Genomic DNA, 12,181 nt, shown 5'->3' with positions numbered 1-12,181 from the left:
CCCTGGTTGTTTCCAAACCCCGTTCCACAGCTTGTAGGAAGCCGCTTCACTAGCTGTTCCTCCAGGTCCCAAATTACAGCGGGCCACCTCTCCTGCTAGAATCCAGATTGATCAACCGTATGACACCCACTTCTTTTTCTCGTTCAGAGCATTCCTTGATATTTACTTTTAAAAAATTCTCTCTAGTGTTTTCTTCCACCAGAAAAATCTCTCCTGATAGCTGAAATCTCTGGGACAAGATTATCCTCACAAACTATGACATTGGCCGCGAGCAGATGAAAGGTTCTGTCTTGCTAAAATAATCGAGAGTCTTCAAAGTTAGAGGGATGACCTTTATATCATTTATTGTGATTGCAGATAAGCCAAATTCAAGTTGTTGGGATTTCTCCAGTTGTCCTTTATTTGGTCTGTGAACATGACCGAGAGTATTTACTGTATCAGTGGATTTTAGGGAGACAGGGAGTAGAGAGTAAGTCGGGAGAAATAACGTCTCAAATACTTGCTCATTCTAAGGTCATTACAAATATTGTGAATGGAGTCAAGACAACGTGGAAGGAAATAACTGTGGTGAGAAAACACATTCATAATATATGGGAAATAGCACAGCCGACCCAACTGCTATTTGCCATAATGCAGTTCTCCTGTTTAAAGTCATTTCTGGTGATTGACACATCAGTGCAGAATCATCTCTAGAGAGCAAAGTGTGCATGCACAGTCCTGGCACCTTTCATTTAAGAACCGTTTAAAAGATATTTTCCCTCAGAGACCTCCAGAAGCATTATTTATTCAATTAACCTGTGTGTGTCTAGGCCTGTGTTAGGGTCTATTGAAGATCAACTTAAGTGAGGTGATGTCTTTTCTCCTGATCTTATATTCTGCTTTGGAAGGTAAGACATACCCAGAGGAGAAATGAGCAAATCAAATAAATCGTATCAACACTATCTCTTTGTTTGACAAATGAAATATTCCCCACTCAATTATCTTTACAATCCTTATATCTCAGTTTTCTCCAAAAGTGGTTCTGATTGAGTTCTGAGGTCTCTGGAAGTTCCATCATTTGATGTGTGCGTTATCCCTGTTGTTGAAATATACGATCACCATGACCCATAGTGGGGAATTAGACTAGGATTTCTAGGAGAAGACTTGAGGAAGAATTCAGGGCTTGAAGTCTACTCTGAAGGAAGTGTAGGATGTGTGCATGTGGCTGATTGAACGACGATCTTGCTTCTTTTCAGAATCAGGAAAGTTGGGGGCTGCAGGCAACATTGTCAGGGGAAACATAGACTCAGCGGCAACAGCATTCAGTGAGGTTTGTGACAAGTTAAGTATCAGATGTCAAAGGGAGGGTCCAGCGTAAGAGTCCTGCATTAACTTGAAATTTTGGACTGAAGATGATGTGAAAGGCCTGGGGCGAATGTGGCAAGATATTAACATAAATATCTCCCTCAAGATCAGCTGAGTCCTCAGTGTTTGCCAATATGGCCAGATTCCAAAGCTGTGTGCCAGAAAATCTATGGAGGACTTGTCAAAGGAAGGAGCTAGAAACCAGTCATATGAGGTTTAGTCTTCAACTAATTCGATAGGTATTTGAAGAGGTCAAGAGGAAAGGACTTTGTAAAAGAGGACATTTAGATTTTGGGTCACTGACCTCAGGGTTCCTCTGTAGAGTAACAGCCTTCCCAGCAGTAAGGTGATCTCTATGCAACAATGTGTTACAATAAGGGAGGCTCCACAGTGACTCCACCTTGCATCTCCTACCCAGTGGGATGATGGTTCCCTCTCTCCTCAAACATAGTACGGAGCCCTGTTGGACTCTGAAGGTGCCAGAAAAGGTGAGTGGTGTATGGTAATAGATTCCTGGGAGGACATGAGCTTTGTCCTCTGGAGTTTAGTTTTGGAGCCTAGTGGCTCTAAATATATGAAAGGATGTTGCTGTGTGCCAGAGGGAGCAGGGTAAAGATTGAGGAGCCTGTACTGGAAGCACCCATAACTTTCTCTGACTGAGGGGAAAAGTATGTGTTTCCCATAAATCAAATGTGGGCTACACAGAAGGGAGCCAGCCAGAGCCAGCTAGAAGGGAACTTGCCCTGGAGTCCACCAGGGATCCCATCAGTGATGAATGGACCAGACCTCTGGGAGCCCAGGTGCTGGGAACTGGGCTGGAAGTAACCTGCTGGAGGGGACATAGTGGTCATTAGCTGGACTTGGAATTAGACATTTCCAGGGCACACTCTATGATGAGTCATCAATGGTGCCCTATGAGGAAAAGAGTCACTCACTGTGCCTCCAACCCCCAAGGGCAGATTACACTGACTTGTCTTCAGTGTCTCTTCCTGTTCTCCTCCAACCCATGAACAGTCAGACCTATGATGCCTGACTGGAGGCGGAAGAGGAGAAGGGCACCGTTGGGAAGCCCTGTCCACATGGCAGGTCCTTCAGCTGAAGCAGGCACCAGCCAGGGGAAGGAGCCACTTTACCCTTCAATGAAATTCAGAGTTTGATGATTGGGTTGGATGTTTTAATTACACAAATCTGACTAACAGTGATTGGAGAGGTGCTTGCTAAGGGCAGAAGCCATCCAAGATTTTCCTCTTGAGGCACTAACGGAGCCAGTTTGAAAGGGCAGTAGGAGAAAAGAGTAAAAGTCTTCTTTCCATGCCCCTGTGGAGTCCCTCCTATGCAACCACACAGTTATATACAGATTGCCTTCTTGGCTGTGGGGGAGATGACTCTAGAGAAGAACTCCAGGATCTCGCCAATCCTGAGTCCTGCACCTGAGGTGTTGTGAATTCAAGTGAGTGGCAGGAGTGGGAGTCAGGGGAAGGCACTGTGCTCATGCGGATTACTGAGAGAGTTTTGAAGCTGCCACATTCCTACTAGGGAGGGGTGTTTGTGTACAAATCCCAGAGTCACGAGATTCAAATAGGTGGAGTCGGCCCTGCAGTATCTGAAGTGGGAGAAGCGTCCCCGTGAGCCCTGGGCCTTGTTTACTCAAGGTCAACCAGAGCCCAGCCTTGACCAGCAAAAAATCTGTGCTGACGGGTCTCCACATCCTTGTGGCTGAGGAGAGGACAGGCAGTAAAGAGCAGTGTGGTGCCCGGCAAGACATTTACAGTGGTGTGGGAGACTTTCACAGCAAGCTTATGGTACGTCTGTGGCAAAAGTTCTGACCATTCTTAGGGATCACAACTCAACTTTTTTTTTTTGAGGAAGATTAGCCCTGAGCTGACATCCATGCCTATCTTCCTCTGCTTTATATGTGGGACGCCTACCACAGCCTGGCTTAACAAGCGGTGTGTATGTCCGCACCAGGGATCTGAACCGGTGAACCCCGGGCCGCTGAAGCAGAACATGCGAACTTAAACAGTGTGCCAGAGGCCTGGCCCCACAACTCGACTTTTTGAGAGCGGATTTTGTTTTTGACAGAGTCTCAATCTGGTGTATAGGGCTAATGATCAGACTTGAAAGTATGCTTATGGTTGAAAACAAGAAGATGCTATAAATTAGAGACCTGTTTTCTGCTGTGACTTTTAACTCTGAAGACCACCCCACCAGAGAAGTTCCAGAGATGCTGTGAGTAATAAGCCCCCGAGGTCAAAGAAGGCATGTTTGAGATGCAGCAATCATTTGCCAAAGAGCTGTGCACATGGTCTATGGACAATGACCAAAAGTTTATTTGTATAGTCAGTTGTTGAATATGGATGTAAAAATTGCAATTTCTGGATGTTGTACCCCACACCGGAGCCCTCACTAAATTCATAAAGCAAGCTTTGAATGGTAGTCAGAAACATGGTCCTTACTGAACTCTAAAATGTCTCTAATGAGAAAAGCCATCCTCCAACTTAGAATGGCCTTAAACATCACTGCCTCGCAAGGAGGCACCTGTGCCATTATCCAAACAGAATGTTGTGTGTTCATACCCGGTGCGTCTGCTAATCTGTTGTCTTTCTTAAATCACATGAGGACACAAGTGAATGCCCTGAACCAACCCCCAGCCTGGAGGGCTTAGTAAATCAACGGTGCAGATCACGGGGCTCTTGGTGGACAAAGTTGTCCCTGATTTGGGGAATTATTGTCTTGACCTGTGTTTTCTCTTGCATGTGCCTGTATTGCTGCTGTAGCATTTGCCTCCAACGCAGCAAGACAGCTGCCAAACGAGCCACCTCCGTGCTAGAGAAACCCCTTGCTGACCGCTGAGGGCACATTGGGGAAGAGGGGGCATGAGAGACTGGAAGAGCTGGTCACAAGAGGTGGAGTGTCGTGGGAGGTCATGGAGAGGACACGACTGCCAGTTGACCCTAGAGTTGGAGCTGGGCAATTGGAGGCTCCCCACTTCCTATTCTGTTCTTGGAATGTGCATTCCGCATGCCTTCCCCATTCCCAGAAGCTGCCCCAAGGATCCAGCCTTGAGATGGAAACGTGGTGTTGAGACTATCTGGATGGCATATGTGACTGAGCCAAGTAAAGGCTCTATATACATTTTTAGGATTTGGCGAGCAGGTGGGGAAACTACTCATCTTGCCGCCACCTGAGACAAGCCTCGTAAGTAAGCTCCCTGGCTTGCTCGACCTGCCGCCCGCCCATCTAGCATGGTCTGCCTCTTTCTTCCGTCTCTCCTTGCCGTCCACCTACGGGGGTCAGGAAGCTCCTGAGGAGGTTGTGAACTAACATATGCTTTTGACACAGCAGTCTTATCTATGTTTATAAACAAATATAAAAGATGGAATCTCTAAGGCCATGACTCTCAGTTCTTTCTTCTTGTTAGAAAGCATCTTGATGACCTGAAATTCCTTCTACTCTGGGTTGCATTCTCTGGGATTTGGACTCCGCAAATTGCTGTGTTGCAGAAGTTTGTGATGATGGCAATGCACACCCTCATCCTCCTCCTCGTCTCCTCCTCCATAAAGATCTGCGACCTCAGCTCTGAATCTGGGACTCAGGCAGTGTCTCAAATGTTCCCATCAAGGGACAGTTGCTATGCATGTCGGTGCACAGCACATAAATGGTTGCCTGGGATGAGGGTGGTGGGATGGGGAGGGATTGCAAAGAGCGTGAGGAACCTTTTATGGCTGATGGATGTATTCTTTTTTTTTTAAATTTTTTATTGAGTTAATGATAGGTTACAATCTTGTGAAATTTCAGTTGTATATTATTGTCTGTCAGTCGACTTGTAGGTGCAACCCTTCACCCTTTGTGCCCACACCCACCCCCCTTTCCCCTGGTAGCCACTAATCTGTTCTCTTTGTCCACAGGTTTAAAGTCCTCATATGAGTGGAGTCATACAGAGATTGTCCTTCTCTACCTGGCTTATTTCACTTAACATCATTCCCTCAAGGTCCATCCATGTTGCTGCAAATGGGACGATTTTGTTCTTTTTTACGGCTGAGTAGTATTTCATTGTATATATATACCACATCTTCTTTATCCAATCATCCGTTGATGGGCACTTCGGGTGCTTCCACATCTTGGCGATTGTAAATAATGCTGCAATAAACATTGGGGTGCATAGGACTTTTGGAATTGCTGACTTCAAGCTCTCTGGATAGATACCCAGTAGTGGAAAAGCTGGATCATACGGTAGTTCTATTTTTACTTTTTTGAGGAATCCCCATACTGTTTTCCATAGTGGCTGCACCAGTTTGCATTCCCACCAGCAGTGTATGAGGGTTCCTTTTTCTCCACAACCTCTCCAACATTTGTTACTATTTGTTCTAGTTATTTTTGTCATTCTAATGGGTGTAAGGTGATATCTTAGCGTAGTTTTGATTTGCATTTCCCTGGTGATCAGCGATGATGAACATCTTTTCATGTGCTTATTGGCCATCCGCATATCTTCTTTGGAGAAATGTCTATTCATGTCTCCTGCCCATTTTTTGATCGGGTTGTTTAATTTTTTGTTGTTGAGTTGTGTGAGTTCTTTATATATTATGGACATTAAGCCTTTGTTGGATGTATTACTTGCAAATATTTTTTCCCAGTTAGTGGGTTGTTTTTTTGTTTCAATCCTGTTTTCCCTTGCCTTGAAGAAGCTCTTTAATCTGATGAAGTCGCATTTGTTTATTCTTTCTATTGTTTCCCTTGTCTGAGAAGACATGGTGTCTGAAAAGATCCTTTTAATACTCATGTCAAAGAGTGTACGGCCTACATTTTCTTCTAGAAGCCTTATGGTTTCAGGTCTCAGCTTTAGTCTTTGATCCATTTTGAGTTTATTTTGGTGAATGGTGAAAAAGAATGGTCAATTTTCGTTCTTTTACACGTGGCTTTCCAGTTTTCCCAGCACCATTTGTTGAAAAGACTTTCTTTTCCCCATTGTATGCCCTCAGCTCCTTTGTCGAAGATTAGCTGTCCATAGATGTGTGGTTTTATTTCTGGGCTATCAATTCTGTTCCATTGATCTGTGCACTGGTTTTTGTACCAGTACCATGCTGTTTTGATTACTGTAGCTTTGTAGTATGTTTTGAGGTCAGGGATTGTGATGCCTCCAGCTGTGTTCTTTTTTCTCAGGATTGCTTTAGCAATTGGGGGTCTTTTGTTGCCCCATATGAATTTTAGGATTCTTTGTTCTAATTCTGTAAAGAATGTCATTGGGATTCTGATTCTGATGGCGTTGAATCTGTAGATTGCTTTAGGTAGAATGGACATTTTAACTATGTTTATTCTTCCAATCCATGTGCATGGAATGTCTTTCCACCTCTTTATGTCGTCATCCATTTCTTTCAGAAAAGCCTTGTAATTTTCATTATATAGGTCTTTCACTTCCTTAGTTAAATTCACCCTGAGGTATTTTATTCTTTTTGTTGCGATTGTGAATGGTATTGTGTTCTTGAGTTCTTTTTCTGTTAGTTTGTTATGAGAGTATAGATATGCTATGGATTTATGTAAATTAATTTTATACCCTGCAACTTTGCTGTAGTTGTCGATTACTTCTAAGAGTTTTGCAATGGATTCTTTGGGGTTTTCTATATATAAGATCATGTCATCTGCAAACAGTGAGAGTTTCACTTCTTCCCCCCCATTTGGATTCCTTTTATTCCTTTTTCTTGCCTGATTGCTCTGGCCAGGACCTCCAGAACTATGTTAAATAAGAGTGGTGATAGAGGGCATCCTTGTCTCATTCCTGTTCTCAGGCGGATGGCGCTCAGTTTTTGCCCATTGAGAATGATGTTGGCTGTGGGTTTGTCATATACGGCCTTTATCATGTTGAGGTAGTTCCCTTCTATCCCCATTTTGTTCAGAGTTTTTATGATGAATGGCTGTTGGATCTTGTCAAATACTTTCTCTGCATCTATTGAGATGATCATGTGGTTTTTATTCCTCAGTTTGTTGATGTGGTTTATCACGTTGATTGACTTGCAGATGTTGAACCATCCCTGTGTCCCTGGTATGGATCCCACTTGATCATGATGTATGATCGTGTTGATGAATTGCTGAATTCGGGTTGCCAAAATTTTGTTGAGAATTTTTGCATCTATGTTCATCAGCCAGATTGGCCTGTAGTTCTCCTTTTTCGTACTGTCCTTGTCAGGTTTTGGTATCAGCGTGATGTTGGCCTCATAGAATGCTTTAGGAAGTGTTCCATCCTCCCTAATTTTTTGGAATAGCTTGAAAAAGATAGGTATTAAATCCTCTCTGAAAGTTTGGTAGAATTCCCCAGGAAAGCCATCTGGTCCTGGGGTTTTATTCTTTGGGATGCTTTTGATGGCTGTTTCAATCTCTTTCCTTGTGATTGGTCTGTTCAAATTGTCTGCTTCTTCTTGAGTGAGCTTTGGGAGGCTGTAGGAGTCCAAGAATTTATCCATTTCCTCTAGGTTATCCATTTTGCTGGCATATACTTTTTCGTAGTATTCTCTCATAATCCGTTATATTCCTGCGGAGTCTGTTGTTATTTCTCCTCTTTCATTTCTGATTTTGTTTATTTGAGCTTTCTCTCTTTTTTTCTTTGTAAGTTTGGCTAGGGGTTTGTCAATTTTATTTATCTTCTCAAAGAACCAGCTCTTTGTTTCATTGATCCTTTCTACTGCCTTTTTTGTTTCACTAGCATTTATTTCTGCTCTGATTTTTATTATTTCTCTCCTTCTGCTGACTTTGGGCTTTGTTTGTTCTTCTTTCTCTAATTCACTTAGGTGTAGTTTAAGATTGCTGATTTGGGATTTTTCTTGTTTGTTAAGATGTGCCTGAATTGCGATGAATTTTCCTCTTAATACAGCTTTTGCTGCATCCCATATGAGTTGGTATGGCATGTTATCATTTTCATTTGCCTCCAGGTATTTTTTTATTTCTTCCTTAATTTCTTCAATGATCCATTGCTTGTTCAATAGCATATTGTTTAGTCTCCACATCCCTGTGCCTTTCTCAGCTTTTTTCTTGTAATTAATTTCTAGCTTTACAGCATTATGATCGGAGAAGATGCTTGTCATTATTTCAATTTTTTTAAATTTGTAGAGGCTTGCCTTGTTTCCCAACATGTGGTCTATCCTTGAGAATGTTCCATGCGCGCTAGAGAACAATGTGTATTCTGCTGTTTTTGGATGAAGTGTTCTATATATGTCTATTAAATCCAACTGTTTTAGCTTTTCGTTTAGCTCCACTGTTTCTTTGTTGATTTTCTGTCTGGATGATCTGTCCATTGATGTGAGTGGGGTGTTGAGGTCCCCTACTATTATTGTGTTATTTTTGGTATCTTCTTTTAGGTTTGTTAATAGTTGCTTTATGAACTTTGGTGCTCCTGTGTTGGGTGCATAGATATTTATAAGCGTTATTTCTTCTTGATGAAGTGTCCCTTTGATCATTATATATTGGCCCTCTGTGTCTCTCTTTACCTGCCTTATCTTGAAGTCTGTTTTGTCTGATATAAGTATTGCGACACCTGCTTTCTTTTGTTTGCTATTAGCTTGGAGTATTATCTTCCACCCCTTCACTCTGAGCCTGTGTTTGTCCTTGGAGGTGAGGTGTGTTTCCTGGAGACAACAAATGGTTGCATCTTGTTCTTTAATCCATTTTGCCACTCTGTGTCTTTTTATTGGAGAGTTCAATCCCTTTACATTGAGGGTGAGTATTGATGCATGGGGGCTTAATGCTGTCATTCTGTTGCTCGTTTTCCAGTTTTCCTGTGTTTCCTTTGTTTCTCATCCTGTGTGTTTTAGCCTACCCACTGACTTCTGCAATTTCTTATGCTGGGTTTCTTAGACTTTTCCTTATTTATGTTTTGTGTCTGTGTTCTGTTTTTTATTTTAGTGGCTACCCTGAAGTTTGTATTCAGAATCTCATGTATAACATATTCCATTTTCTGGTGGTCTCTTACTTTCTTAGCCTAGACTGTTTCAGTCGCTTTCCTCCTCTCCTCCTAAATTATTATTTTCATCTCTTATTCCAGCTTGTGTTGTGAGTTTGTGTTAGAGTGATAAGATTGTTTCTGCTCTTGTGATTTCCTTCCCTTTATCCTAATGCTATAGTTGAATATTTGCTATCCTATTCTGAGTCTATCTATCTGTCTCCCTACTCTGTGTTTTGTGACCCCTTACTCCCTTTTTTCTTTTTTCAGGTATGAGAGCCTTCTTGAGGATATCTTGTAGTGGAGGTCAGGTGACTATGAAGTCCATCAGCTTTTGTTTGTCTGGAAAAGATTTAATTTCTCCCTCATATCTGAAGGATATTTTTGCTGCATAGAGTATTCTTGGCTGAAGACTTTTATCCTTTAAAGTTTTGAATACGTCACTCCAATCTCTCCTAGCTTGTAAGGTTTCTGTAGAGAAATCCACTGAAAGTCTGATGGGAGTTCCTTTGTAGGTCATTTTCTTCTGCCTTGCTGCCCTGAGTATTCTTTCTTTGTCCTTCATTTTTGCCATTTTTACTACTATGTGCCTTGCAGTAGGTCTTTCTACATTGACAAATCTAGGAGATCTGAAAGCTTCCTCCACACACATTTCTCTCTCAATCCCTAGATTTGGGAAGTTCTCTTCTATTATTTCGTTGAGCACACTTTCTGTTCCATTTTCCTTTTCCACGTCCTCAGGAATTCCGATGATTCTTAAGTTGCATTTTCTCATTGAGTCAGGTATTTCTCTGAGATTTTCTTCAGTTCTTTTTAATTCTTAGTTCTCTTTCTTCCTCTGTCTGGAGCCATTCAGCCTGTCTATCTTCGATTATGCTAATTTGCAGCTCTATGGTGTCTATACGGGCATTCAGGGAATCCGTATTCTGTTTTATCTGATCCATTGTATTTTTCATCTCTAGTATTTCTAATTGATTCTTCTTTATAATTTCAATCTCTTTTGTGAAGTAACTCCAGAACTTGTTGACTTGTTTCTCTACATTTCCCTTTACCTCATTGAATATTTTGAACTCCTCTTCACTTAGTTTACCCATTTCCAAGCCCTCAGGACCTACTTCTATATTTTTATTGTTTTCCTTTTGGACTGGAGCTTTTATAAATTGCTGGATGGTAGAGAAGCGGTTTTTGCGCATGATGCTATTATTGGGCTGCAATTACAGCCTGTTGCCACTAGATGGGGGGTCGAGAGGGTTGTTTTCTGAGCCCTGTGCCTTCAGCCAAGATGACGGCGCCCAAGGTGGGTTAGGGGAGGAGGAGCACTTTCACTCACGCCAACCCGTATTGGATCAGCTCTCACTTTCTGGTCTCCCGGGGCCCTGGCTTGCTGGGGTTCCCCCATGCAAAAGCTTTCCCCTGTTGGAGGGTTTCTGCTGCTCGGGTGGTGGGAGTCCTGGACCATCCCCCCCGACACATGGCCCCTACCCCACTCCTTCCCACACCTGTGGCAGAGATCCCAGTCTCTATGGGAGGGAGCGAAGTTCTCTCCTACCCCGTTCCAGCTCCTCCAAGGCTGGCTGAAACCTCTCTCACTTCCGTCATTTGGCTGCTCTGGGTCTCTGACGATTTCTGTTATTAGGATTGTTTTTTTGGTTGGAAAGCAGTTGCTCTTTTTGGTTGTACTTTGGAGGGGAGAGAGTCCTGAGGGAGCTCACGCCACCCTGTTGCTGACGTCTGTCTGATGGATGTATTCTTTACCTTGGTTGTGGTGATGGTTTCACCGGTGTACACATATGGTAAAATTTATTCCTATGTAGACTCGAATTATATGCAGTTTATTATATGTCAAAACTGCTTATTCATATCTTTTGTCCATTTTAAATTGGGTTGTCTTGTTATTAATGAATTGTAAGTGTTCTTTAGATAGTCTGATCTTTTTCAGCTCTTTACCAACTATGTATACAAGTTCTTTGTCAGGTATTTGATTTGCTGACATTCTCTCCTTGTTTCTAGCTTGCTCTTATTTTTATTATTTTCTTATTACTTAAGATATATATTTTGCTGCTTATTTTTCATTTCTACTATGTACACTTAAAGCTAGAAATTTGATCTGTAAATACTGCTTTAGCTGCATCTCATAAGCCTTGAAATGCAATTGTTGTAAATATTTATCAATTTCTATTATATGTTATTTCCTCCATGAGTTATTTAAAACTATGTCCTCAAATTGCCAAACCCATGGCATTTCATTTATTTATCTTTTAACTACATTGTGGTTAGGAAATATGGTCTATATAATTTCAATCCTATGAAATTTTTAGTGTTTCTTTGTGGACAAACATAAGACCAATATTAATAAATGTTCCCTGTGTCCTTGAAAAGAACTGACTGGAACTGTATGAACTAGTCTATATAGTTCATCAGATCAAGGTTATTCATCATGTTGCTTAAATCTTCTGTGTACTGTTTGAGTTTTTATCTGCCTATTCTAGCAATGACTGAGAGATGTGTGTTAAAATCTGTCATCATAAATGTAGATTTGTCTGTTTTCTCTTATGAATCAATTACTCCCTTTGTAAGTGTGATGCCTCTCCGTGTGGTACATGTAAATAGAGAACCAGTTTTACTTTGAAGAATAGGACGTTGTAGCTGTGCCCTGCCCACACTAGTGATGTGTGACCTGCCATCTCCTCTCTTGATCCTCTTTACCGTATGCCACAATTTTGTTTCTTACATAGGTGAACATCTTCTCATGTATTTTATAAATTACAAATTTATTCCTTCTTTGTCTATTTTCTGTCCTTTCAAGAAACACTGAAAGATCTGGAAATGTAAGGATCTTTACCTGCTATTATCTGCTGAGATATCCAATCACCAAGAACAGTGCCTGCACATAACAGCTCTCAATAAATA

The sequence above is a fragment of the Equus caballus genome, chromosome 4, assembly GCF_041296265.1.
Source record: "Equus caballus isolate H_3958 breed thoroughbred chromosome 4, TB-T2T, whole genome shotgun sequence".
Classification (NCBI taxonomy): domain Eukaryota; kingdom Metazoa; phylum Chordata; class Mammalia; order Perissodactyla; family Equidae; genus Equus; species Equus caballus.
This window is presented reverse-complemented; position numbering follows the sequence as displayed.